Source organism: Notamacropus eugenii, chromosome 4 (assembly GCF_028372415.1).
Source record: "Notamacropus eugenii isolate mMacEug1 chromosome 4, mMacEug1.pri_v2, whole genome shotgun sequence".
In the NCBI taxonomy this organism is placed as follows: domain Eukaryota; kingdom Metazoa; phylum Chordata; class Mammalia; order Diprotodontia; family Macropodidae; genus Notamacropus; species Notamacropus eugenii.
In genome coordinates, this window is record NC_092875.1 from 335,670,724 (window position 1) to 335,695,291 (window position 24,568).

General features: G+C 37.2%; 1 pseudogene; it reads left to right on the forward strand.

Annotated features, from left to right (window-relative positions):
• The first annotated feature begins 19,179 nt into the window (after positions 1–19,179).
• On the forward strand, positions 19,180–20,508 carry LOC140498479 (L-lactate dehydrogenase A chain pseudogene; annotated as a pseudogene).
• The last annotated feature ends 4,060 nt before the right edge of the window (positions 20,509–24,568 follow it).

The window sequence follows — 24,568 nt, forward strand, 5'->3', positions numbered from 1 at the left end:
TAAACGATTTAAGATGAGAATGAGATAAGCAATAATCAAAAGAGGGAAGGAATTGCATCAAATTTTTAATTTTAAATAGGGTGATGTTTGACAAGGAGGATGGTCACGTTATCCTCAGAGCTGAGGAAATAAGAAAAAGGCATGAGAGAGAGAGAAAGAGAGAGGGAGAGGGAGAGACAGAGACAGAGAGACAGAGGGAGACGGAGACAGAGACAGAGAAACAGAGAGAAGCAGAGACAGAGAGAGAGAATAAGATAAATGAGAAAGAAGACAATAAGTAAGCTGGTTTTGGTGTTGAAGTATTTGGATTCAAATTTTACATCTATCATTTACTAACCATTTGAACTTAGGTTAAATCTCTTAAACTTTTCTGGACCTCAGGTTCCTCATTAATAAAATGAGAGAATTTAACTAGATGACCCCTCAGGTCCTTTTCATCTATAGATCTATGATCCTGTGACACTGATGAAAACTGATCTTATTCAAGTAGAAGGCATATTTCCTTTTTAGAAGAAGGAAATTGGGATTTAGAGGCTTAAGAAAGAGTAAAGTTTAGAACACTCAACACTATTAGAAATGAATGCAACTGTTGGCATGCTATGATGAGGCACAGAAATCTGTGCAGGTTTTGGGAGGGAGAACTGGAATCCTATATAAAACTGAGCTTCTGCCTCTTACTTAATTTGGCAAGAACAAGGATGTGAAGCATTGATGTTGTCAGAAGAGATGTCTCCATTAGAAGGGGATCCAGCTGTGTCACAAAACCTTTTGTCCTAGGATAGTCACCTTTTCCCTTTCTTTGGTCACTCTTTCTGAGAAGTCTCCTCTGAGAAACCTCCCTGCCCCAGCTGTGATTCTGTAACCAATGGGTCCTGCTATGGTAGTTCATGAACAGTGACATGGAGGGAACCTGAGGAGATAAGAAACGTCTATCATTTATCTCTGAATCATGAGAAGTCTGACTGACCTTTACCATGAAAATCATTGTTCAGAGGCTTGGAAAGAAGTGATTGACATCCCCTGGGACAAAATAAAGTCATTTAGATTTTAATACAATGTATAGATAGGGAAATAAAAGTACCAAGTAGCCAAGTATTATTGCTTAGAGAAAAAGTCTGAAAAGTGACTTCAAAATCACACTTTTCACATCTTTTATCTTACTTTGTCTACTTACTGTCCCAGAAAGCTTTCTTATAATTTCCCAAACCCATACTATTGTTCGTGTCTTTCTCCAATCTGTTTTCCACCTATTCAGATCCAGCAAATTCTGCCCAGCTCAAATCTTACTCCTTCAATGAATCCTTCAATGTGGCCTAATCTCAGAGGGTGCTCTCTCTCTTTCTCTCTCTCTCTCTCTCTCTCTCTCTCTCTCTCTCTCTCTCTCTCTCTCTCTCAAATGTATTCTCAAACTTCAGAGCACTCACTGTCCTGTCATCTGTTATATCTGGCTTTGGATTATTTCTCACAAAGTTGTCAGTCAATCAATAAGTATTTATTAGATGCTTATTGACCAGTCACTGTGCTGAGTAACAGAGATATAAGGAAAGGCAAAACACAGTCCCTATCTTCAAGAAACTCACATTCTAACGGGAAACATAACACATAAAATATCAGGTCCATGCAAGATGTACACAGAATAGATAGATGGAAGCTAATTTTCCTTGTGTTTGTGTCTTTTCTCTGTAAGGAGAGTGTAGGCATCTTGATGACAGGAACAATCTAGCTCTGTGCTTACACAGGAGGTGTTTAGACAGTGTTGATTGATTTAAATTGAAGAGCTTTGTGAGGGAAAGAAGACATCATATCTTCACTTTTCACATAGAGATACTGAGGCATTAAAAATTTAACTTGCTAATCCAAAGTTAGAAGAAAACTAAGAAATAAACCTAGGTTTTCTGCATTTATAACCCTCTGTTATCCCTATTAGTCTACAATAACCAAGGTCTCTGCAATACTGTTATGATGAGGTCAGTAAAGTGGTGAAAATTTGCATTGCATCTGGAAACTCTGAAGTAATAATCATAGGTTATTTATGTAGTGTCTTAGATTAAGATAAAAGGAAAGCTGAACAAGATTAAGGTGATAAATTTAGAGCTAAATGGGACCTTCGACATTATCTGGTTGTTGTTGTTTGTCTTTCATTTTTGAAAAGGACCAGTGACATCACTGAGCTGTATCTTGACTCATGTGTGAATTAGATTGAACCTAGGCAGAGTTGCACAAAGTCGTCAGCCTCACTCTCTCTTTCTGAGTCATCAATGGACAAAAGCTAAGATGACTTATGATAGCCTGGGATGCAGACATTATCAAGTCTTCTGTTGCCAACCTCAAATAGAAATAGGAATGACTAAACCATACGTAAAGGATCCTTATGGATCCCATTCTGATTTAGAAAAGCACATATTTGTCTGTTTCTTTTTTAAAATTTACTCATTTTGTTAAATGTCATTAAATATATTCTAATTACAATTTAATCTGGTTTAGCCCACCCTCCTGAGTGTTGTGGGCCATGTCTTTGATACCTCTCATGTAATACAATTTTTTGTTTTACAGATGAGTAAACTGAGTCTGCCGGTAAATGGTAAAAGAAGAATTCGAACCCAGGCCCTTTTGATGATGAACCCAATGCTCTTTTCTACTATATCACAGAATTTCAGTTCTTTAAGAATTTCTTTAAGAATGAAACAATAGGATCTTACTTAGCAAGACTGCTGGTGGTGGCAACATAGGAAAATTGATAACCAGAAAAATGGGCTGTGGACTTTTCCTTTTCTTAGTTAATAGAGTTATTTAGTTCATTCAAAATTAACTACTCAATATTTTCATTCTAAACTATTGTGTAAAAAGAAACTTTTGACATGATATGAGTTGACTTAGTAAGTCAGTCTTCTAAACATCATTTTCTCTGATGATTGAGAATCTTGGAGAGCCTTGAAGAATCACACTTCTGAATATCAATGATCACTATCCGGGATTGGGAATGTAGAAGGCATTCTTGTTACCTGAACCCAACCCCATGAGTTAGACTTCAAATATTGTGAGAGATTTTGTACTCTTAAAAATAAACTCGTTTGTTATTTGATATTTTTGTCTTTTAAGAAATGCCATGATAATCCAGTTAACTGAGGATTCTGGTTAGTTCGATTCTGGTTAGTTCGATTCTGGTTAAATAAGATCTATTGTATTTATTCCAAATGAAATCTGATGTGTGGGAACTGAATCTGTGAAATCATTGAGTATTCCACTCAAGCTAATTGCTATGCTCCAAAAAGACTCAGCAGTTCCATATCTTGCTCTTTGCAATAATTCCTCAGCTGAGCACTAGCAACACCAAATGTATTTCCAAGAGGAGGAGTCCTGGCTTCTGAAATGTTGCCTACCCAGCACAAAAATGAAAATTGCACTCTGTCTTATTGTTTGCACAGCAAAGGGTCTGGGGGATTGAATGCTGATTCAGGAGGGAGTATACACAACCTGTGTGTGGTAGCTAGATGTTCATTCAGACCTCAGAGGGCAAAGCAGTGAGTGGAAAACATTCAAAGCCTATTACATCTAGAAACTCAAGCTGCATCCGAAACCTAGCTATCTAGTTTCTGTCTAGCCAGAGCTTGGAGCAGAGCCAAAGAGGGCACATTTCTTTGTTATTCTTCTATCATAATCTTTATTCCCAAACATGCTATTTCCCACTTAAGGTGCTTCCATTGTATTAATGTTTAAAGCTAAAATAAATCAGGCCCTGACCTAAATTCAAGGGATGGAATTTTTTTCATAGGGTAGGAGCTAGACTGATAGTGGACATCATTCATTTGAATAATAAATAAACTATAATGGACTTACCATGTTCTTACATTCTAAATTTTGTCCCAATTTCCCTCCCTTACATCACTTCCATGGTTACACTATCTTGTTCCCACAAGAGTGGGATGAAGGTCTGGAGTGCATTCTTGATTGCTACTAGGGAAGCAGTGGGGAGGTTCAGAGCATTAGGGAAAAGGGATTTCTAAAGGAAAGGAGAGAATATTATAGTGTTTTGAAAGTGCTAGGAAGGAGGGAATGAAAAATAAGGGAAAGAAGGAAAAAATGAGGGTTGGAAGGAAAGACAGAGGGAAGAAGGAAAGGAAGAAATGAGGGAGGGAAGGAAAGAAAGAAAAAGAAAGGAAGAAGGAAGGAAGTAAGGGAAGGAGGAAGGAAGGAAACATTTATTAAGTGCCTACTATGTGCTAGGCACAGTACTAAGGGCTTTACAAATACTATATCATTTTATTTTCATGATAACTCAGGGACATAGTGGAAAAGGGCAAGGGAATATGCATTTATATAGCACCTATTATGTTCCATGTACCATGCTAGTAATAAATATTACCTAATTTGAGATCATAGGTGCTATTATTATGTCCTTTTTGTAGTCAAGGAAAATCAGGCAAACAAAAGTTAAGTGACTTGTCCAGGGTCACATAGCCATTAAATGTTTGAGTCTAGATTTGAACTTATATATTCCTGACTCCAGGCCCAGCACTAGACCTACCCACTATATTCCTTCTTGTTGCTGTTGATCAGTCATTTCAATAGGGCTCAACTCTTTGTAACCTCATCTGGGGTTTTCTTGGCAAAGATACTGGAGTGGTTCGTCATTTCCTTCTTAAGTTCATTTTACAAATGAGGAAACTGAGGCAAACAGGATTAAGTGACTTGCCCAGGATCACACTGTTAGTAAGTCTCTGAGCTGTCTCAAAAAGACTGCAATTTTTTTTTTCTCTGTGTTAATATGACAGTACCTACTAGGGAGCATAGTATAGTGGAGAGAGATTGGGCCTTAGAGGTAGGAAGACTTGGGTTCAAGCCCTGACTCTGATGTATGATTGTCTCTGTGACCTTGAGCATGTCAGCAAATCTTTCAATGACAGGCAACATTCTTGACTTTAAGTTGAATCAAAGGTGCCAATATGTCTTAGAAGGGGGAAGTCTTGATATCAATGGGCAGGGGGGTCCCAATAAAGTCACAGGTTCTGTCCTTGTCCCTAATACCCAATAAGCAATACATCATGTACTCTCTCCTGCCCTCCTTCACCAATAGCTATTAACTCAGCAATTTAAAGATATTTTTCTCCCATGAAACATAGCTCTGATTTTATAATAGAAGTCAGTGAGAAAATGTGGTTCACTTTACTTAAATTTGATTTATTGACAACATTCTACCATACAGTGAGGGTTTCAGGCATGTAGGCCTGGGGGATAAAAGGGCTAATGGTGTGGAAGGAAGCTGAGCAAACTTCTATTTCACAACTTTCCTTCATCTGGCCCTGACTGGATGGTCCCCAGCATATAAGAGGCAGGCCCAAGTTAATAGCTTTTATTTAACACAGTTTCCCTTTACGCTGAAGCTTTCTAACATTGTAGGTAACAGACAAAAATATTCAAATGAAACCTAAGCAAATGGCACCATCATGAGTCCTATAGTATTATGTGTCAGACTTGCATATATTGGTACTATCCTCCTACTGGACCACATAACCTCCATAAGAGTGGGAGTAGAATCAAAGTTAAATGTTTTCTCTCCCTCAGCATCTTTCTGGAGAGCCTTCAGTGATCTCCCTATCTTCTGATGAACTTATCTAGGAGGTTCACTTTTATACTTTTAAATGTCTATTATCTCAGTGGCATGGTAACACAATCCACAATTTAATCTGGGTTAGCCCACCCTCCTGAGTGTTGTGGGCCATGTCTTTGATACCTCTCATGTAATACAATTTTTTGTTTTACAGATGAGTAAACTGAGTCTGCCAGTAAATGGTAAAAGAAGAATTCGAACCCAGGCCCTTTTGATGATGAACCCAATGCTCTTTTCTACTATATTACAGAATTTCAGTTCTTTAAGAATTTCTTTAAGAATGAAACAATAGGATCTTACTTAGCAAGACTGCTGGTGGTAGCAACATAGGAAAATTGATAACCAGAAAAATGGGCTGTGGACTTTTCCTTTTCTTAGTTAATAGAGTTATTTAGTTCATTCAAAATTAACTACTCAATATTTTCATTCTAAACTATTGTGTAAAAAGAAACTTTTGACATAATATGAGTTGACTTAGTAAGTCATTCTTCTAAACATCATTTTCTCTGATGATTGAGAATCTTGGAGAGCCTTGAAGCGTCACACTTCTGAATATCAATGATCACTATCCGGGATTGGGAATGTAGAAGGCATTCTTGTTACCTGAACCCAACCCCATGAGTTAGACTTCAAATATTGTGAGAGATTTTGTACTCTTAAAAATAAACTCGTTTGTTATTTGATATTTTTGTCTTTTAAGAAATGCCATGATAATCCAGTTAACTGAGGATTCTGGTTAGTTCAATTCTGGTTAGTTCGATTCTGGTTAAATAAGATCTATTGTATTTACTCCAAATGAAATCTAGGGCAGATCATGAGTGTTTATTACCCATGACCTTACAGAAATCCTCTTAGAGGTTCTACTTAACAAATTAGATGTTTTCCTCTAGGTTTTAATATTCTGTACATGTCTATCAATTAATCATCTTGCTTGATATATGACCAGTCCATCCTTTTGGTTTGTTCATTTCTTTCTTTGAGGTCACTTTTTACTAACAAGTAATTCTTAGTAATATACATAAACCTGCTTATATCCAACTTAAATCATTCTATTGCCCTTTGGGTCACCTTGGCTTCTTCTGAGACAGTAATGTTACATTATTAATAGCTACAAAGCATCAGTAGAAAAATATTGATGTTAAAAATATGTGCTTTGGTGACAGGAAGTAGCATAGGGTCATGTGCAATTTTCCAAATGCCAACCAGTCCAGAATCTCCTATTTAATTCTGAGCCTAGCTAATTGTTTATCTTCAAAGAATGGCCAGGAAATATGTACCACTAGACTAAATCTGTGGTCTACTCATCCAACTGCTGATCAGCTTCTGGCCAATATGAACTCTTCATTCATTTATTTATTTACCTATGGGTGTTTGCAGGCAAGTCTTTTTTAAGTGGCTCTGGTGTCCATTGAGGAGGCCTCATACTGATCCTGGGTAAAATGCAATCAGAATCCACTAACAGGATCATCTAGAGAAACTTGTCATCTATACAGAATCCTTCTATTGTCTTTATATGTCGTCTTCCATAAGAGTGGCAAACACCACTGGCAAAATGATGTTGTCATCTGTTACATGCCTCAGTTGAGAATCAGGAAATCATTGAACAAAATCATCCCTGTGATTACATAGCTCAACAGATATTACATAATTTTAACATATACATGGGAGACAGCTGTTCTACTGTATCAAATAATTTCTTTTTGGAAATAGAAATCAGGCAACAAACATTTTTTAAGGACCTACTCTGTATTTTACACTGTGGAAAGTACTGGAAAACAAAGAAGGGCAAAAACATTCTAATAGGGGAGATAACATGCAAATAATTATGTAAAAGAAGTCACCCCTCTGAACCTCTGTTGTTTCGTTGTGTTTTGTTTAACCTAGAATGACCCGTCCTGGTTGAAACTATGTTGGCTTTTTATAACCACCACTTACTTTGCTAGTAGCTACGTATCATATACGTAGTACTTTAAGGTTTGCAAAGCATCTTATAAATATCTCATTTGATCTTCACAATAACTCTGAGAGGTAAGTGCTATAATTTTATTTTTTCATTTTACAGGTGAGAAAACCGAGGCAGATGAAGAGCAATTGGCTTGCCCACAGTCATATAAATAGCAAGCATCTAATGCTGGATTTGAACTCAGTTCTCCCTAACTCCAGGGCTAGCACTCTATACATCGTATCACCTTTGCTGCATGTACCCTAGATATTGCTTGAAGGACCTGTTCTAGAATTTTCTGAGGGATCAAAGTCACTTTCAACATTCTAGCTAGTTTTCAGACTGTTTTCTTCCTTTTGTTGAACACTAGGAAAACATTTCCCCTTCTCTTGCCTTGTAGCATATTTCCTGTCTTTAGTTTTTCAAATATTACTGACAATGACTCAGCAATCTCATCCGCCATTTCTTTTAGTATCAAAGAATGTAGTTCTGGGCCAAGTGAAATGAAATCATCAAAGCATAATCTCTTACTTATCTTGAATAGTAACTACTTGTTATCAATTTATGTTCCATAATTTTGAGTGCAAAACTCAAGCACCTTAGCAGAGAAAACGGATGTGAAATATGAAATGAGCCACACTGTTATCTCCTTGTGTTTTTACCAACTTTTCATTCATGCTAAGTTGTGTTTCCATCCTTTATTCTACCCATTCCCCAATATAGAAAAAAGAAAGAAAACAAAATGCCTTTTTCCTTACCATCTTCAACTTATTCTGATCTCTGGCAATACTGACACTGTTTTTAGGAACCTGCTTATGCTCTGTTACCTGCCTTTTATTCTGATCTTGTGCACATATCTTTTTAAAAATCTAAGTTAGGTGATGTGTTTCTTATACATCTGTAGTGGTCTTCTCAGACAACTCCTGTTTTTCCCATTCATCAGAATTATTTTCCTATGTCTCTTCAGATAGACCTCTTGTTTCTTTCTTTCTATAATGATGATATTAAAAAAAAATGGTGTGAGGAAAACTGTCTAAATGTGAGATGTTATTATTTTACCCACTGAAATGGAACATAACCCATCCCAGTCTATAGTTCTTTTTACTTTAAGTTCTGTACAGAAGCATCAGTCTCCATTTAGAGCCTACGTCACTGTTGGACCCAGGTTGACTCTCTGCCCCAGCATATACTATATTGGTAAACTACACTAATATCCCATGGCCCTAAGGGGTAAATGATGCCCAAGGAGAAGTAATCAACATGATAAAATAGATCATCTGAGAGATTCGACGCAGCCTTGCACAAGTCAGCAAAACCTCCCATTCAAGTGAAGGCTGACTCAGCACACCTGGGCAGCCATTAGTTCTCCAAAGCATCTTTTCCCTTCCTTTATAGCCTGGCAGCCAGCTTTTAGGAAGTCCATAACCAGAGGAATCAAACTGACTCCTTAATTACCATGACCACAAAAGGGGTTGATGGTCCCATTAGGACTAAATGAAGCTTGGATGTAAACTTGTGCACAAATGGCCTACTGGAGTCTCATCCTTCTTCACTGAGGTTTAGTACAGACAACAAAAAGACATTATTTACCCCTTAACTTGGGCTCTCTGAGTCTTACGTGAGAAAGCATTATTTTTGAGATGAAACTGGGAGTCACACTGCACATAAATTCATGGTTTTACTGGATGGACACTCGGGAATAGATCAATTCATTTTAATAGAATACACTCCATCAGTAAGAACCAACATATGATCCAATCACACAGACTGGTCTTTATTTAAATAGGATTAGTTTTGTATTCTCTGTCCACATCAAATAAACATTTAACTTGAAATTTATTATATTAAGAGCCATGTACATTCTTATCTCACCAGGTTTCACTTGACAGTTTGTACTCTGCCATTCCTACAAGAACCACTCAAATTCCCACTTCTTCCATGAAGTCTTCCCTGATAATCCAAGCCTATCTCCATCCTCTGAGTTCCTGTAAAATTTCTCATTGGTTCCATGAATTTTAGAAGTTTATCATTCTAGTACTTTGATTTATATGTATAAAATTTTGTCTCCTCAAAGATATTGTAAGCTTTCTGAGGCCATAGTCCAAGAACGTCATCTATCTAATAGTGCTGTGGAGTGCTCAGGAGTGCAAACTGTTAAATTTTCATTGTGAACGTTTACATGTCAGAAACTGGTTAATGCTACAGATTAGTACTTGATTTATTATTTTGTTGGTTGTCTAGAAAAATAGACAAAATGTTAATAATGCAGATCAATCTTAAAGTGTATTTTGTATACATAATTTTTTTGGAGAATTATTAAACATTTACCAGCATGCTCCTGCTTATAATTACCATAGCACATAGCACAGTTGAAGATATACATTGAGCCCTTGACTGAAAATACCACCACCAACAACAAAACCTACACATATTGACTTAATATGAATTTCCTTCCTGCTCTAAAATTCTATACTCCTATGATTTTGATGTTCCTCCCAGGTTAAGCTCATCAACTCTAATATTATCAATATGCTGCTACCTCAAGCCTTGACTGACACCACCTCCCTCAGTTTCCTCTCCCCTCTGATTGGATGGCTATAGGGAGAGGCACTAAACTTCTCCCAATGCTTTCCTTTATAGAGGGCAGAAACTGGACTTTGCTCAATCTACTCTCCATCAACTGTTCTTCCTGGTTTCAATTCCACCGAACAAGGTGCCCCCTTGCCAAGCACTGGTTTTACCCCACCACCATTACTGCACCCTTTCCTGTATCCTTTCATCTCATCGTTAGATTGTGAGCTCTTTGTGGCCAAGGACAGTCTATCTTTTTATTAAGTGCTTAACATAGTGCCTTGCCTGCAATAGGCACTTGATAAGTGCTTATTGGATTAGAACCATATTTTTCTTTCTAAAATTTCTGATTGCAACATCAACATATCTTCTTTCTTTTAAATTCAATCTCTTTTTCTATGACTGAGCCACAATGAGCTCAGAAAAACTTAGGCAAAATGCCCACCTTCCAGGAGCTCACCATATTTTAAGGCTTTGCAGATTGAATATGGGATACAAGTTCTCCCACAGAGCCAATGGCATTAGGTTGGAACTAAAGAGATTCTGTTTTTCAGTCCTACTCTGTCTCTACTTTGCATATGGGACCTCAGGCAAATGACTTCATTTCTCTCGCTGTCTAAATTCTCTTCTGTAAAATAAAGGAATTAGACTAGATGATCTTTACAGTTGCGACCAGCTATAAAGCAGTACATGAAACTACTCTCTTCTATTAAGAGCTCACACATATTATACTTTTCAAGGTGTTATCTTCCCAGCAACATTGTAACATAAGAGGCAAAAATATCATCTCCAGCTTACAGAATAACATTAAACCTAAGTGAGTGAAATCACTTGCCCAACCTCATCCAACTAGGAAATATGGTAGCTGAAACTCAAACTCTGACCTTATGACAGCAATTCCGGTGTTCTTTTGATTGTGCCCCACCATCACTCCTCCCCAATGCTGACTGACACAGAATACCTCACAAACAGAAACTTCTCAATAATGATTTTTTCATTGATTTAAATTTCCCTCTCCTCTCTACATCCTGTAGTCATTATGACTGTCAAGCAACCAGTTGGATCACTGCATCCCTGAGCCAATGTGCTTGTTTGCTAAAGTGACTAAATATAATAAGGCTGACCGCTTTGCAGGCTGATTATTTTTGTTATTTTAATGATGCAAATAGATTGACCAGGAGGTAGTAATCCCATTGTTTGGCAATCAACTTCCAGATGGTGAATTCTGTCATACATATAGACAACAAAAGGCAGACATACATGATGAAATGTATGGAGATGATAAGGAAATACCAAAAAGAGTGAACCATTTTTAAATTATCATGTTGGAAAGGTTGAGGCAAGAATTGGTACCAATTTAAACCAGAATTGAAAAGGAGAGAGATCTGACTTGCTTGGGGGAATTTGTGCAGCACTTTCAATGATATAAAACTGCTAAAATGTTTGTTTTGAGAAACAACCATTTTCAACAATCTCATTGAGGTTGTATGACTTTGAACTATGGAATACCATGTTCTCAAAGGAATCAAAATTTCTGACTCTCTAAATGGTAACAGGGGAGGTTAGGTGGCAAAATGAATAGAGTGCCAGGCCCAGAGTCAGGAAGACAAGTTTGAATCCAGCCTCAGACACTAGCTGTGTGACCCTGGACAAGTCACTTAACCCTGTTTGCCTCAGTTCCTTCTTCTGTAAAATGAGCTTGAGAAGGAATGGCAAACCACTCCAGTATCTTTGCCAAAAAAACTCCAAACGGAGTCATGAAGAGTGGACATAACAGAAACTACTGAACAACAACAACAAAGTGGTTATTACAAAGACCTGGGTTGACTATAAGCATATTACTAATAATAAACCATACAAAAGAATTGACTTCAAAGTATACAAGGATATGTATAATCAGAAAAGAAGAAGTATTGGTCATATAGTGAAATTAAAAGATAAAATATTTACAGGACTAATGCTGCATTGATACCTAATTTTCTTTGGAGGGTTTATTGAATGATACAGGCAATAATCACATTGGGGGGAGGAGCATAAATATGCTCATTCTGTGACTTCTACTGCTCTAGAATTTGTTGAAAGTCACTCTTTACAGGTATTTTATGGACTGTGGGGGAAGAGCTAGAGTATAAGCATCTTTCTACTCTGCCATCTTGGCTCTGCCCCCTAGGAAAGAATTTTTGCAACTAGTGTCTGTGATAAAGGCCTCATTTCTAAAATATATAGAGAACTGAATCAAATGTACAAGAATACAAGTCATTCCCCAATTGATAATCAAAACAATAAATGTTGGAGAAGACTTACGAGAGCTGGAACACTAATTCATTGCTAGTGGAGCTGTGAGTTGATCCAACCATTCTGGAGAGCAATTTGGAACTATGTCCAAAGGGCTACAAAAATGTGCATACCCTTTGATCCAGTAGTGCTGCTTCTAGGACTGTATCCCCAAGAGATCACAAAAATGGGAAAGGGTCCCACATGTACAAAAATATTTATAGCAGCACTCTTTGTGGTGGCCAAAAACTGGAAATCAAGGGAATGCCCATCAATTGGAGAATGGCTGAATCAATTATGGTATATGAATGTAATGGAATACTATTGTGCTATAAGAAATGATGAACAGGAAGACTTCAGAGACACCTGGAAAGACTTTTGTGATCTCATGCTGAGCTAAAGGAGCAGAACAAGGAGAACTTTGTGCTTAGGAACAACCACAGTGTGGAGGATTTTTTATGGTAGACTTAAAATTTCCTTGCAATGCAAGGACCTAAAAATTTACCAATGGTCTTTTAAGGCAAAATGCCTTCCACATCCAGAGAAAGAATTATGGAATTTGATCACAGAATATAGCAGATCGTTTTCTTTAGTATTACATTTTGGTTTGTTATATGATTTCTCCCATTCATTTTAATTCCTCTAGGCAACATGACTGGTAAAAATGTAATTAATAGAAATGTATGTGTAGAACCTATATAAAATTGTATGCCATCTTGGGGAGGGAGGGGGGACACAGGGAAAAATAATCTAAGTTATATGGTAGTGATTGTAGAATGTAGAGGGCCGGGCTCTGGACCATGGCCCCCTGGTGAGCCTGGAGACGCCCGGGGGTGAGAACCCGCCTTCGGGTGCTGGGAACGCCCCTTCCGGAGCTGAGCTCTGCCTCCAGGGTGGAACATGGGAGGAGCTACGGCAGGGTATATAAGGGGGAACACGGGAATGTCGGGAGGATGGGGTAAGCAATAAAGTGCAGTAAGCAGCTCCTCGAGTGCACTGTTTGGTCATTCCCCTCCCCCACAGGAGGCGGCCGGAACCGTTGGAAGACCGGTAAAGCAGTTGGAGCAGTTGGAGAGGAGCTGCAGGCGACAGCTCGGGGCAGGCCCTGAGCAGTAGAACACTGAAAATAAATAAATTAATAATATAAGAAAGAAAAGTAATTTAATTTTTCTGTGCCACAACTTTCCCATCTGTAAAATGGGGGTGAAAATACATTAACTAGCCATCTACAGGATTCAAGTGTGGCTCAAATTATATACGTGTGAAGGTCTTTACAAACATTAAAACACTACGTAAGTGTGAGTTATCATTTGTATCAGATCTAAGATCCATAATGTTAAATGGTATTTATAAAATGCTTTTGCATACATTATCTCATCTGAGACTGATAAAAAGAAAACCCTCTGAGGGTTCTAAAGATATTATTAACCCCATGCTACAAATTAGGAAACGTGATTTATTCACGCTCCCTATTGCTGGTAATTGTCAGAGTGAGAACTTGAACCTAGGGCTTACTGATTCAGCTCCAAAGCCAGCAGTTTACTATGGCAAACAGATCAAGAAAAAGCTCCGAGGCAAATATAAATTATAGGTAAGTGAAATAGGGAGTGGGAACTTACTGACAGGATTTGGGCATCTTGAAATGTAACAATCTCCAAATTTACGTATTTCAGACCCAAACCAGTAGAGACATGAATAACTTGGTCTTTACTGTAAACAATCATTCTGATACCCTTTCCTTGAGCAGCATATAGCTATACCCTATAGGAAACACTGAAACACATTATCAAATGTCTGGGAAATGAGGTTTCCTGAAGTAGTCAATTTGCTACACAATTTAAGATTACCCCTTTGAATTCAGAAATATTTATTAATTATACTTATTTTTGTTCAAATCCTTACACACTCCCCTGCCTTAAGAAGCAGAACACATTAGATATAGCTTCACCTTTCTTAATGGCTGTCATGATTGTCAAAAAAAAAAATCAAATCAGTTGATATTTTTTTAGCACTTGATCCATGTAAGGTACTGCAGTAGGTGCTTTGGGAGACAAGTAGAATGTTAAAGTAAGAAATTAGACTGTGTTATCATGTAGTGATGACCTCCAAAGCCATTGAAAAGAGTAGGAATCCTTATGACTGCTTTAAATAGCCCTAGCCTACTTTTTTAGTTAATGATTCTGTTGTGTCTCCTCTGTCACTGGCTTCTGTATAGTCTCATTAATTCTGGTATGTCTGCTTCTACTAACTCCCATCTGTTCCTATAAAGGAAAAACAGTAGAGACAGAGATAACCAGGGTTGTTAAATCAGTAACATTAATTTTGCACATCAAATAATGACCCTCAATACTTATGTAGAACATTCTTATAAAGCTTTTATAGAGATGATCAAGTAGGATGGCAACATAGTGGAAGCAAGAGATAAAATATGAACTGACCACATGTTTCATCAGTACTTATAAAATATTAAGATACCTAGGCAATATGATATAGACTTAGATCATAGTAGAGGAAAGTGTACAAGACTTAGAAGAGGATCTAGGTTTCAATCTCTGCTTTCCTGCTGATGACTGAAGCAAAGTTGAGGAAATTACTTTACTTTCCTAGGTCCTAGTTCCCTCATAGGTAAAATGATGGAGTTTGTCTTGATGGCCTCTACAGACTCTTCCAGATTGAAATCTGGGATCCTTTAGACAGGGTGGGGAACCTGCAGCCTTGTGGTAACATGTAGCTCTCGAGGCCCTCAAGTGTGGCCCTTTGACTGAATTCAAACTTTATAAAACTTTTCCACTTAATAAAAGGATTTGTTCTGTAAAACTAGGGCACAGCATATAGGATAGATGCCCTATGGAAACTATATGGGAGGACATGGACAAGAGCTGAACAAGATGAGATGATTTGGAAGTATTCAATCTATCTCATTGATGAGAGTGCCACATCAATGGGGCATGACATTCAAGTATAGAGAAAGAAAGCACATATTAGTAGTTATTGCTGGTCTCTCAATCTCTTTAAAAATAAAAATAATAATAGCCTTGATAATTTCTGAACATTTTTTATCATCTAATCTGATAAATAGCTCAAAAACTGATCACTCTGTGCTTTCAAAATTATTTTTTCTCAGGAAAATCAAAACAACTCTGAGGTACCACATCACACTTATCAGATTGGCTACCATGACAAAACAGGAAGATAATAAATGTTGGAGATGTTGGAGAGTTGGAACACTAATTCATTGTTGGTGGAGCTGTGAACTGATCCAACCATTCTGGAGAGCAATTTGAAACTATGCTCAAAGTGCTATAAAAATGTGCATACCTTTTGACCCAGCAATACCACTTCTAGGGCTGCATCCCAAAGAGATTATAAGAATGGGAAAACGTCCCACATGTATAAAAATATTTACAGCAGCTCTTTTTGTGTTGGCCAAGAACTGGAAATTGAGGAAATGACCATCAGTTATGGAATGGCTAAACAAGTTGTGGTATATGAATGTAATGGAATATTCTTGTGCTATAAGAAATGACAAATAAGTGGACTCAAGAAAAACCTGGAAAGACTTGTATGAACTGATGCTGAGTGAAATGAGAAGAACCAGGAGAACATTATACACAGTAACAGCCATAGTATGTGAGGATTGTTTCTGATAGACTTAGCCCTTCACGACAATGCAAGAACCTAAAATATTCCCAAAGGACTCTTGATGCTAAATGCCATCCACATTCAGAGAAAGAACTATGGAATGGGAATGCAGAATGAAGCAGACTATTTTCTCTTATGTTATATTTTATTTTGTTTTGTTTTTTTCTCATGGTTTTTTACCATTTTGTTTTAATTATTTTATGTAACATGACTAATATGAAAAATGTGTTTGATAAGAATGTATGTGTAGAACCCATGTAAAATTGCATGCCATCTCAGGGAGGGGGGGGAAGGAGGGGGAGAATAGTCAAAACTTATGAAAGTGATTATTGAAAACTGAAAATAAATAAACTAATTTTTAAAAATTATCTTCTCTCCACCAGACTTTGCTATTTACTTCACTGTAAAACCATATATCTTCAGTTGGCTACCTGAAATAATCTGGTTTCCTGGCATTCAGTTAATAATGCAAGAGGTTTTACTCCCTAACACTAGACCAGATTAGGGATGTGGCAATGACCATGAATTAGAACTCTCACCCATCTTGTCTCTTTTCTGTTTGCATAAGTATTACACTAAGAGTTTGTATGTTTTATTCAATATACTTTGTGGTCAACCTAAGATAGATGTGGCTATTTTTCAGTTCCCTGAATATCACTTCAAAAAAAAGGGGGAAAAAATCATTTCAAGAAAAATCCTGATACCTAAGAATATTGAGTGCCATTTTTACTTCTTCATGAAGCATATATGGCATAGATAGGTGAGAGTGTAAAATGTATGATGCTATTGTTACAGAGGATGATATAGATCATTGCAGAAATTCTGGAAAAACTACGTTCCATTTTCTCCTACTTGTTGGCCTCTTTCCAACTCATCTATAATCTTAAAATGATATGCATTAGTTGAGTCTCATGCCAAGCTTTCTGCAGATATTTTTTTCTCAGCTGTTAGTCTGTTATTTTGTAAAGTTTATACAGCTAGATAAGATATGGACAGCCCAAGTGCTATGCTTGTAAAAAGGGAATATCAAAAGATATGGAGGAAAGAATCAAGAATTATTGATAGATCCTCACTGAAAAATCAATTTGAGAAATCGAAACTGATAAGAGGTATATTGTAAAAAGTACCCATATCAGTGAGCTCATCAATCTGCTAAAGTATTGAAGTATATTAAACAACTAAAACACAGCCTGATAGTGGCTACATTCTTCTATAGATAAAAGTTCTTAGGTTTTGAAGTAGATATTTTTCTCACTTTTGAGACTTTTTTTTTTAACTGCTTGCTTTGTGAATACTGAGGCTACAAGAAATGAGATCAAATAGCTAAGTGGAGTGTTTTGTATTATATTTACATTAAGAGTAAGCAAGTAAGTAAGTATATCCATAAACACCATTCAGACATTGAGGTGGTTGAAATTCAGTAGATATTGTCAGCTCCAATGAGAAAAAGATATAAGAAAGGAAAGGAAAGGAAAGGAGGAAAAAGACAAAAAAGGAAGAAAAAAGGAAGTGAACTATGAGAAATTCATGTAGTGATGGGGAAAACTCACAATAAAATTTTAATAAAAGTACAAATAAGATGTAATTTTATAGTATAAACAAAAGTATTATTAAGTAAATGAATAGTGCAAATAGGGTTTTTCAGATGAGACAAGTTTCTGGCTTATTTATAGGTTCTGTTGTCATCCTTCCTTTTCAAAGAAGACCAATGACATGGCAAGGGGGTGTGATGTTTTGATTTGTGAGTGAATTGGATTTAAATGAGGCAGAGTTTCACAAAGTCATCAGCCTCACTCTCTTTTCTAGAGTCATCAAGTCCAGTGGAAAAACAGAAGTCAGAATGACTGGTGATGGCCCCAGGATGCAGTGGATGACCTTGGTGTATACTCTCTAGGTCATTTCCCAACACCCCTATTGGCAGGTTAAGTACATAGAGGGCAATGATTATTATTTTCTTCAGATTTCTGGTGTTAACCTCAGAGGATTGCTTTCTAGTATGATTGTCTATGATCCCCCATTCACTGTGTTCTGTAGTGTTAATTAACAAGTAAAACTCTAGAAAAAAGGTATTTGTTGTGAAAATATAGTGAGAATGGTAGTTTACAGGGCAATCATCCCCCAAAATCTATCCTTATAGACATAAGGTCACTGGGAGAGTGAGTTCAAACTTAAAGTAACTTTTGTGAAGCACACATGTAGAGAACATATATGAACAAGTCCTGGACCCAGAAGGTCTTTTCTCCCTTCATGGAGTACTCATGAGGTAAGTTGACCTTAGGTGTAATTACCTTCTAGAATTCAATTATTGATGTCTTTGTAAAGGTGAAAGCAAATTTTTTTTTTTTTTGCATCACATGGAGTAATGATACTAAGATCTGCTGCCATCCTTGGAGATCGTCTTTCTATGTGTGTCACCAGGCATTTTTCTTTTGCCAGCCACTGTATTATTTCAGAGGAGTCTGCTACTGTCCATTATGGCTTTGTTGCCATATAGTTTCAACCCCTCAGTCACTCATGACCAGAAACTTTTTCACTGAGTTTCCATGACATTACAGGCTAAGGAGTATACAGCAAATATCTGCATACCTCTCAAAGACTCACCCCTTTATAACAAATTCCACCATTGACATGTATCTTAGATTCATTTCTTAAAAGTGAGAATAATCTTTACAATATCCCTAAGCCATATATTTTTAGAACTAGAGGGACTTTAGGGGTCATTTGACCTAACCCTCTCACCTTAATGAAGAGTAATTGAGATGAAAAAAGTGATGAGATTATTTGGCCAAGATCATACAATTAATTTAAATGGTGAAGATCATATCTGAACTCAAGTCCCCTACTTCTAGACACAATGGTTCATTTGAATGCACCACTCTTGATAAGTGATTTTTTGAAAAAACAAAAATCTTGAGATCTCTTTTTACTGGGCCCACCTTGAAGTCTATATTTCCAATAAACAATATCTCTATATTCTAGTCTTTTATTAAAAGTGACATTTATGGTGTGAGTGGGAGCAGCAACCTCACATCTAACGCAGAACTTTTGCAGCCTGGCCAGCAACTTTGCTATCCTCCCAGATACCCTCCAAAATGGCATCAACTGTCAAGGATTAGCTTATCTTGAATGTATTAAAGGAAGACTAGGTTCCCCAGAACAAGATCACTGTTGTTGGGGTTGGTGCAGTTGGCATGGCATGTGCCATTAGTATCTTAACAAAGGAACTATCTGATGAACTTGCGCTAGTTGATGTAATAGAAGACAAACCAAAGGGAGAGATGACAGATCTCCAATGTGGCAGCCTTTTCCTCAAAATGCCAAAGGCTGTTTCTGGCAAAGACTACAATATGAATGCAAACTCAAAACTGGTCATTGTTATGACTAGGGCACGTCAACAGGAGGGAGAAAGTCATCTTAATTTGGTGCACCATAATGTAAATATCTTTAAGTTCATCATTCCCAATATTGTTAAAGACAGACCTAATTGCAAGCTGCTTATTGTTTCCCAACCAGTGGATATTTTGACACATGTGGCCTGGAAGCTAAGTGGCTTTCCTAAAAACCATGTTATTAGAAGTGGTTGCAATCTGGATTCTGCCCATTTCCGTTACCTAATGGGGAAGAAACTTGGCATCCATTCTTCAAGTTGTCATGGATGGATCCTTGGGGAACATGGAGACTCCAGTGTTCTTGTGTGGAGCAGTGTGAATTCATCCTTCTTTGGGAACTGATGTTGATGCAGAGAACTGGAAAGATGTTTATAAACAGGTGGTTGAAAGTGCTTATGAGGTAATCAAACTGAAGTGTTACACTTCCTGGACCCCTGGCTTATCTGTGGCAGATCTGACAGAAAGCATTATGAAGAATCTTAGGAGAGTGCATCCAATTTCCACCATGATTAAGGGCCTATATGGCATTAATGAGGATATCTTCCTTAGTGTCCCATGTGTCTTGGGGCAGAATGGCATTTCAGATGTGGTGAAGGTCAACCTGAATCCGGAGGAGGAGAGGCGTTTAAAGAAGAGCTCAGATATTCTTTAGGGAATCCCAAAGGAGTTGCAATTTTAAAACCTTTGAATGTGCTACCTTCAAGAGAACATGACAGGAGTTGAGGGGTTATATAAGATCTGCTTTTCAAATTGGCCAAATCTTTCTTCTGATTAATAACTAAACACCAGAAATGTAAAACCTGTGAACACATGCTAGTTTCTTCCTAAAGTTAGAAATGGAGAATAGAATCCTGTTGTAGTTAGCATATGATGCTGGATATGACTTGTATAGTCTCAGTAGTTGGTGTCAAGTAGAGCCAGTACCCCACAGCTATATGAACTACCTGCTTTGCATTTAGGTGCTACAGGTTTCATTAGATCCAGAAGACAACACTCCTGGATACAAAACACCATACAGTAGTAATTCTTTATTGATGCATTGATTACCTTTGTGCTCCCCTCTGTTAGGGCACTACAGCACAGCCCCATGTATCACCTTTCCAGAGGACCTGATTTTGTCTGCATATACATATATTATATATATATATATATATGTATATATATATATATACATATATATCTCAACAGTTGTAAATTTCCATATTATATAAAAAGATCTATATATGTACAACAACGCAACCAATTCATCAAGTGTCATACTAACCCTAAATACTGAATAAACAACAAATAATTGCTAAATAAATAAATAAAAGTGACATTTATATTGTTCATTAAGTTTTACAAAATCCTTTCCTCCTAAGAAACTTGTATATTACATAAGGCAAGTACAATTATCTCTATTTTATAGATGAAGAATGTAAGGGTTAAGAGTTAAGTAATTTGTTCAAGGTCATGAAAATATTAAGTATTGGAATAAGGGTTTGAACATAGGTTTCTCCTGCCTTCAAAAGTCTAGCAGTATTCCTATAGCAATATATTAGTCTAGTATAAATCAGTGACAGTGAGGAGTTTGGGAATTCTAATTAAAACATAGTCTTTATAAACTTATGCTAAGGAAGCCAATTATCACCCAATTCTTTCTTTAATGGATAGAGAGCAATCATTTGGAAACAGTACATCAAAACATCAAAAGAGGGAAGGCAGCCATTGTTTTGCTTTGTATATAAAAACACTTGGCATGTCCAGGGGGAGCTAGCACATCTGATGTAAGAGCTTACTGAACCTTTTTCAAAGCTGCTTATCCACTTTTGGTGTCCACTTGTCACTCAATTCTCACCTATGGCTCCAAGAAGCTGAAACATGGGCAGTGGCCACATTCAAGTAAAACCATTTCAGTAGATGTGTTAAGCTAGGTTGAGAGTAACTGACAGACTGCAAAGTCATTGGTAATTTGGGGGATGCCTACTCCAAGAATGTGAAGACTTTTCCCCAGTGAAATGGGCAAATGAGAACAATTTGTTCCAATGGTCATGAAGGCAGTTGAAGCAGGTGCTGGGTAGCACTTAAAGCTTGGTCAGACATCAAAAACACCAAGACCATCCACTGAATCCTGAGGCCATCACCAGTCATCCTGACTCTTGTTTTGCCACTGGACTTGATGACTCTAGAAAAGAGAGTAAGGCTGATGACTTTGTGAAACTCTGTCTCATTTAAATCCAATTCACTCACAAATCAAAACATCACACCCCCTTCCCATGTCATTGGTCTTTGAAAAGGAAGGATGGCAACAGAACCTATAAATAAGCCAGAAACTTGTCTCATCTGAAAAATCCTATTTGCACTATTCATTTACTTAATAATACTTTTTTTTTAATACATAAAGATAAAGCTTAGCTCTAAATTATATTATAAGTGAGTGAAGTCTGAATTACAGAGGATTTTCCATTGTTAGCTTTCCACTTTAAAAAATAATAATAATATGGATTACAAAGGACTACTACAAGAACATATGAATATAATGTGCACATGCATATTAATTGATTCCTTATCCTCTTTTCATTTAAAAGTCAAAAGTGTGCAGGCCTAAGAAAAGGAAACGTTTTTAAGCCACAATGCTCCACTCCCCAAGGAAATTTAGATATTGCAAAATGGATGAAAAGTTCCTTAGATGGATCTGACCATCCCTTCATGAAGAGTCCACTTGCATATAATATTCAAAATGCAAAATGAAGAAAAGTCTAGGAAAATGAAAATTTCTCAAGAGTCACTTAGGAATGAGAGAGTAAGAAAAAGAGAGACAGAGACAGAAACAAAGTGCAGTGGAGAGGGAGAGGGAAAAAGAAAAGAACAGGAGAGAGAAGAATATGAGGAGAATCTGAAGTCTTACATTCATTCTGTAACCTAGGGGAGGGAAACTAATTCTCCTGCTCTCTGTACCATAAAGTTCTAGGGGCAAACCAAAAATTGGGTTCAGCATGAGAAAAGAAAATTGTTAAGAATTTTCTAGGCTATTGGCATGTCCTCTATAGGAAAGAAAAGTCCTATTATTTCCATTTCACAGATAAGGAAATTGAGGGGAAGATTAAATGACTAGAGGCAAACTCAACAGTCTAGCTAATGGAAGAGTTTTCACCTTGATTTCTAATGGTTTAAAAAAACAAATAAAACTATTCTGCTGTATTATCCCTCTTATTAATGACTTTAACATCTTCAAAGATTTAAGATGTTTCTTGTTTCCAAGATTGTTTGAAAAAACAAACATATTTTTAGGGTTCGGAGGAATAATTAATATAGAATCCCATGTAAATTAAATATCATTGAATGTGTTTAAGAATTGTAGAAAGTTCAATTAACTGCATGAAAAGCCCCAACAAAGGGGCAGTGAGGTGATAGAGTGGCACACTGGCCTTGCAGTCAGGAGGACCTAAGTTCAAAACCTGCCTCAGACACTTACTGGCTACATGACCCTGGGCAAGTTAATTAACCTCAATTGCTGAGAGAAAGAAAAAAAGGAGAAAGAGGGATGGAGGAAAGGGAAGGGAAGGGAAGGGAGGGGAAGGGAAGGGAAGGGAAGGGAAGGGAAGGGAAGGGAAGGGAAGGGAAGGGAAGGGAAGGGAAGGGAAGGGAAGGGAAGGGAAGGGAAGGGAAGGGGAGGGAAGGGAAGGGGAGGGGAGGGAAGGGGAGGGGAGGGGAGGGGATGGGAGGGAAGGGAAGGGAAGGGAAGGGAAGGGAAGGGAAGGAAAGGAAAGGGAAGGAAAGGGAAGGGAAGGAAAGGAAGAACCTCAATGATGATGGCTATTTCTCTGATAACCTTAGAAGCCCAGTAATAACTCCCTTCCCTTAACACACCCATGGCGAAGGGATTGAGTGAGCTTTCATAATCAGTTTGCATCCACAGTCATAGTACCACATATGTTCACTCTTGTGGAGCTGGTATGGCACATGGCAAGAGCAAAGGACTCGTAGTCAAAAAGTCAGGGTTCAAGTACTATTTTTATCAATTATTATTTGTATGACTTTGAATGAGTCACTTACTTCTTTGAAGCTGCCAGTGTCTGCCTCAAAGACTAAATGGAATGATGTGAAAGTTCTTTCTTTTTCTGTATACAAATGTTGAACACACTATAAGTATATATGGAATCAGTGAATTAAAGAATTTTGAAGCTGAAATGGACCTCCATGACCATCTCGTTACACTTCTATCTGATGTATCCCTGAAAAAAGGTAATTTAGCCTCTGATTAAAGCCCTTCCATAAAAAGAAATTCATTAATTCCTGACAGAGCCCATTAGACTTTTGGAAAGCTATAATTGTTAGAAAGGCAACATGGACGTATGTGAAGAGGGACTACCTTGGGTCAGAAAGACCTGAGCTCATCTGGCATATTATACACCTAAGATGTGTGCCCATGGACAAATTACTTAACATTTCACCATACCCAAAGGCCAACTCTTTAAGTTATAAATTACAGAAGAGTTGTCAAACTGATATTGGAAATGCTTATTTGTCAGTTTTGTTAGAATGAGAATTTCTTTTGAGTATGGTTAAAAATTTTGAGGTATATTCTAATTCTAAAATTCTTTGATTCTATGAATATTCATCAATATAGGAAATTCTCACACCTAAGAATTTCCTATACCATTGAAATTATAATTCCAGACTTCCTCAGTCCCCCATGGCCTTAAAAAAAAAAATGGGAAGTTTGTGTTTTGTTTGTTTTTCTTATGTTATGTAGAATTAAAATGGTTTTAGCTCTTTCCCCCAAAGCTTAATGATGTGCAAATAATCCCTGCTCCACATTACAACCCTGCAAATATCTGTATACAGAGTCACATATGAACATATCATGTCTAAAGGAAAAATTCCAGTTAACGACTGCAGCAGAGGCAAACAATCAGCACTCATGAATTAGAATTCAGTTTAGGCTTCTTATGTGGTATAGAATCATTTGTTTTAAGTAAGATATTCTGATGACTAGGGCCATTAGATGCCTTGCCTCTATGAAAATACACTCAAATCTCTACAGTCTACATTACAGATTAGGAAACTAGTCCTTCACAATCAACATTTCCTGGACCAAATTTTAAGATTTAATTTCAGCCAACAAATAAATCACCAGCTTTCGTAACAGACATGTAAAGG